Below are 5,520 nucleotides of genomic sequence, written 5' to 3'. Positions count from 1 at the left end.
GTTACCTGCTGCAAATTCCTTTTAGCCAGATTTCTCTGTCTTCTCCTCCTCCTGGGTTAGGCATGGACTGGATGCTGCGTGTATGCAGAATGTTAAGATTTGTTCAGAAGCCTTCTCTTGAGGACTGGAGGCTGTGGACACTGGCAGGAGGAATGTGGATTTTTGAGCCAGACAAAAGTGGATTCAAATCTTGGCTCTGCTTGTTAAGAAGCTGTGTGCCTCTGAATCTGTGTTTCACCTTTTTCATCTGTATAATGGGGCTAATAGATAGTCCTACCTTGATAACTGATCACCAAGACTTGGGTAGAGCGTGTCTGGGATTCAGAAAGCACAATCCTGAAATCTCTGCGCCATGCTGGTCTTACGACGGAGAAGGGATGGCAGAGAAGCACTCTGCTCAGGTAAGAAGTAGTCTTTCTTCCCTTTACGCTTATTGAGTGCCTTCTTGGGGCTGGCACTCTGCTAGATGCTGGGGAAGCAGAGATTAAACAGGCAGACGTGACCCTGGTCACCAGTGGTGCGTACATTCTAATGTTGAAGATAGAGGATGAATAAGTAAATAACCAAATACATGATCTAAGCTCAAGTTCTCATGCTAAGATGGAAGAAAACGTGTGCAGGGATAAGGTATGACATGGAGGGAACTACTTTGGATTGAGCATTTAGAGAAGGCTTCTTGGAAGCCTTTTAATGAAAGAAGAAATGACGTTTCAGCTGGATCTGAAGAAGGAGCCACCCAAGGCAAGAGACAAGAGAAGAGCATTCTTGGCAGAGGGACCAGAAATTGCAAAGGCCCAGAGGTGGGAAGAGATAGGCATGTTCCAGGTACTGAAAGAAGGTTGTTGAGACAAGAATGTTTTTGATAAGGGGGAGAGTGGAGAGGAATAAGCCAGGGAGGTCAGCAGGGGTAAGTCTTGCTGGGGCCAGTGGGCATGGTAAGGAATTTTGCCTTAGGATAAATTAAAAGCAAACCAAAGACTGTACAGGATATGGATATTCTAGCCCTTGCAGTATATCTGAACTTACAATTTTCCTTCTGCCATCTGCCCAGCTGTGTGGCTCCAGGGTCTCAGTTTTCATCCTGTTTGTGGTGGCTGCCGTGCAGCTCGTGTTCATTACATGTTGAGCCTCAGTAATTCAAGGGAGGCTTTCTCCCAGGCTCATCCTAATCAATAGGCAATCCCTCCTCCTCAGCAGACTGGGAATTCAGAGATTCACAGAGCCATCTGGAAATCCCTCCTGCTTCTCAAAGGCATATATTAATTTTCTGTTACTGGGTAACAAATTACTGTAAGCTTAATGGTGCTCAGTATCACTCATCATCAAATAAGTGCAAATCAAAACCACAATGAGAGATCACCTCACACCTGTTACCAAGAAGATAAAGAGATAACAAGTATTGACAAGGATGTGGGAAAAAAGGAACCTTGGTGCACTCTTGGTGGGAATGTAAATTGATACAGCCATTATGGAAAACAGCAGGGAGGTTCTTCAAAAAATTAAAATTAGGACTCCCAGATGATCCAGCAATTCCCAGATGATCCAGCAATTCCACTTCTGGGTATTTACCGAAAGGAAATGAAATCAGTGTCTTAAAAAGATTATCTCCCCTTTCTTGTTCACTGAAGCATTATTCACGATAGCCAAGATATGGAAACAACTTGGGTGTCCATTGATGGAAGAATGAATAAAGAAAATGTGACATACAATGGAATATTATTCAGCCATAAAAAAAAAAAATGAAATCCTGCTATTGGTAACAGCATGGATCAACCAGGACATTATGCTAAATGAAATAAGCCAGACATAGAAGGACAATGCTGATTTTGTTTACACTGAAATATGACCAGCTAAAAAACTTGAGTTCCTCTTAGACTCCCTCACAGCTGGTGGCCATTGACGCAGGCCTGGCCAGTGGGACAGAAACAGAGTTCTGCTGGGACTTCTGGGAAAGTTTTGACTTCCTGACATAGTCTGGAAGGCACACTATAGTCTGACATAGTCTGGAGGCAGATCCTGCAGCACAGATTCTAGTGCACGTGGTTTATTTGAGAGGTGATCTCAGCAAACAGCGGTGGGGGGAGTGGGAAGGTGGGCCAGGGAAGAGAAGACTGTGTCATCAAGCACATTATGACTGCAGGCCATGTTGGGGGATACTGTAGAGTGTGCCCCTCAGAGTTATCCACCCGAAGGCTAAGGGGGCTGGGGTATTATTTATCCACCAACTTCTACTGGTTATTGATGGAAGGCTGTTCCCTGGGGGCGTTAATCTCTTTAACATTTCCAGCTTGCCCTTTACAGGCTGAGCAGGCTCTAGGGGCCAGAGAAAAGAGTCACCTGTTCGGCCTTCGGAAGTCAGGCCAGAGAGAGCGGAAAGGGTGTGCCTGAGGGGAACGGGGCAGAGCAGGGACGGCGTCCGCTCTGTGTGCTGCCTGGAGGGTGACAGGCATCTCCTCTCTGGCTGGGGGCTTGCTGAGCTTTCACACATGTAGACCACCCTCACCTCCCCCCACCTCCCTGTCCCCCAAATGCTACGGGAGCCGAAGGTGAGCAAGGGCGTGGGAGGGCTTGGCACGCGGGCTCTTGGACATGTGGGATGGTGTCTGTCTCTGGCCTGGAGGGGCCTGAAGGCAGGTGGGTGCCTGAGCAGCTCTGAATGGCAGGAGGTTGAGAAGCGAGGGTGCAGAGGAAGCTGCCCACATTTCTGAGCTGGGGGGACTGCAATACACACTTTCCCACAGGTTAACATAGTACTGAGTAAGGTCGCTGTATGTATGTCCCACTGGGATATCCACCAGGGCAGGAGGTCTCAGGGGAGTAACCCTAGGGTGAGAGTTGGGAGAGCCGCATAAGGTTAGGCCGGGAAATCATCAGCCCCATTAGGGAATGATGCCATTTCAGAGGTCTTTAACGGAGGGGACTAGGGGACAGGAGCCTTCTCTCTCTGAACTCTTTCTTTTCCTCCTGGAGCCAGTTTGAGCTTCAGGCTCTTATAATCATCAGCAGAACCTTGGCTGAGACATCCAGTTCCAAATTTATTTTTCTCCCCCAGCTACTTGAATGAGATTTCTTGTTCATTTTTAAATGTACTTGATACCATGTGTCCAAATCTGAAAGCCTGGGGTGTTCCGCTCCCGTGCAGGGAAAACGGACTGAGCCTCGTCTTCATTTGCCTTTACGAGAAATTGCTTTAGCAACATTGCAAAGTATGATTCAGTAGTTCTTCGCTGGAACTAATTGAAATGAGAATGGATTCTGGCCTTGACATTTTTCCTTTTCTTTCTTTCGTTCTTTTTTTTTTTTTTTCCCCTTTTTATTCCATTTTGATTTTGTAAACTTCTTTCTCTGTTCTGGGTCATTCATACGAGGTTCCTTTGGAATTGAAGCAAACTGCAATTCAGATAAGACATCAGTTCTATTTATTAATAATGGGAGGTCTGTTCATTAATCATCAAGAAAGAGTCAGTCCCTTATCAACAAATAAGCATTCTGAAGGCTGTCAATGCACCCACCTTTGCTTTTTGGCCTGAGATAAATGTGAGTGTATGGGTTAGATTACTGTATCTGTTTTTATTTGTGAGAATAATTTGTGGAATGAACTTGGACTAGTCAAGAGAAGCCAAGAAGCATTTATACAGTGCATTTCTTTTTTTAAAATAAAAATCAGTAGTTCCAATTCTGGGAAAAATGTGGCAACATTATTAGAATACTTGGTGATTTTGTTGGTGAGCGTAAATTGGTAGAATCCCTTTGGAGGGCAATTTGGAAAATCTATTAAATGTAAAATGCACATGGACCCTCCTTGGACCCTCAATCCCACTTCTGGGAGCTTTTGCTATGGATATATTCCCAAATGAGCACAAACAGGGATGTTGAAGGTTATTCAATGCAGTGTTTTCTTTATGGCAGAAGTTAAAAAAAATCCCCGAGTATTCATCAGTAAGAGCCAGCTATAAAGTGCAAGAGCATTAGGGGAACTTTAAAGAGCGTGCGGTATTTCTGGATTCTGTGAAGGAATGGCCTTGAAGATGAGTAAGAAGAACTAAGAAAACAGAATAATGTATATCGTATGCTCCTTTCTGTATGAAAAGAAAGAGGCACTCACCCCTACACGCCCACACACACCCCATCTCTGGATGTCTATAGAAGAAGGAGTAGACAGGGGCACTGAGATGCTCCCAGGTAGGTGTGGGAGGGACACCACCCAATACCCTTTTGTACTCTGCATTTTAGTATTTTCTTTCTTTCTTTCTTTCTTTCTTTTTTTTTTAGATTTTATTTATTTATTTGACAGAGAGAGAGACAGCGAGAGAGGGAACACAAACAGGGGGAGTGGGAAAGGGAGAAGCAGGCTTCCCGCCGAGCAGGGAGCCCGATGGCGGGGCTCCATCCCAGGACCCTGAGATCGTAACCTGAGCCGAAGGCAGTTACCTAACCAACTGAGCCACCCAGGGGCCCCGGTATTTTATTTCCATGTATACCTATCACTTACTGAAAATAATTAGTGTCTGGGTAATTTACTTATTACAATCCTACTTATTTTAGACTTTGCTTCTAGTGCAAGAATTCATAGCCCAGGGCTCCTGAGTGGGTTTGTAGATGAGCTTTAAGGGGAGGACTTCCAGAACTGTCTACATAGCTGTATATGTCTAGTTGCATTTTCAGGGGATGGGACCTATCATTTTTGTCAGGTTCTCAGGGTGGTCTAGGATCCCCAGGAGGTTAAGAACTGCTGCTTTAGATAGAGATAAAGCTTCATTCATGGCAAGCAGGGTGAATTAGTACAAGCTGAAAGCCCCACTTCTGGTTGCTATAGGATCCTTGGCGAATCAGTTCAATCTTGCTGAGCCTAGTTTTAGCCAACTTAGTCCAGAAATTAATGCTGAGTGGGAAGTGTCCTCAGTACTTGCTGTTGACTGACTTCTTAGCTCAGGCCTCATGTTCAGGCTGTCCTGGAGGGTGAGGTTTAACTGCCAAGCAATTAATGGGAATATGGTGGAGAGGACCAGCGCACACCAGCTTTGGTGTTAGATGGAAGTCCAGATCAATGCCTAGAATTCATTATAAACAATAAAAAACAAACAAACAAAAAACAGGCTGGGGCAGGAAGGGGCAACACCATCCCTTTACTTGCTCAAGACAAACATCTCAGAATCAGTTCCAACTCCTTTTTCTCTCATATTCCACATTACCAAATCCTGCTAATTTTATTTTGAAAATATATTAATATTGATTATTGACTGCTTTGGACCCTCTGACTGTTCCTTGAATGTGTTGGGGATTCTCCTGCCTCAGGACCTTTGCATTAGCTGTTTGTTTTTCCTGGAGCACCCCAGACATTCCTGTAGCTCACTCCATTATCAACTTTAGCCCCTTGCTAAAATGTTGTTACATCAGTGACATCTTGTTAGATCTTGACCATCTTCTTAAAGCTGTAAGCCCATCACTTACTGGAAGCCTGGATTCCTCGTCTTGCTCTGTTTTTTTTTTTTCCTCCACAGCATTCATTACTGTCTGACG

The sequence above is a fragment of the Neomonachus schauinslandi genome, chromosome 10 (genome assembly GCF_002201575.2).
Source record: "Neomonachus schauinslandi chromosome 10, ASM220157v2, whole genome shotgun sequence".
NCBI classification, from domain to species: Eukaryota; Metazoa; Chordata; class Mammalia; order Carnivora; family Phocidae; genus Neomonachus; species Neomonachus schauinslandi.
Note: the sequence above shows the minus strand (reverse complement) of the source record.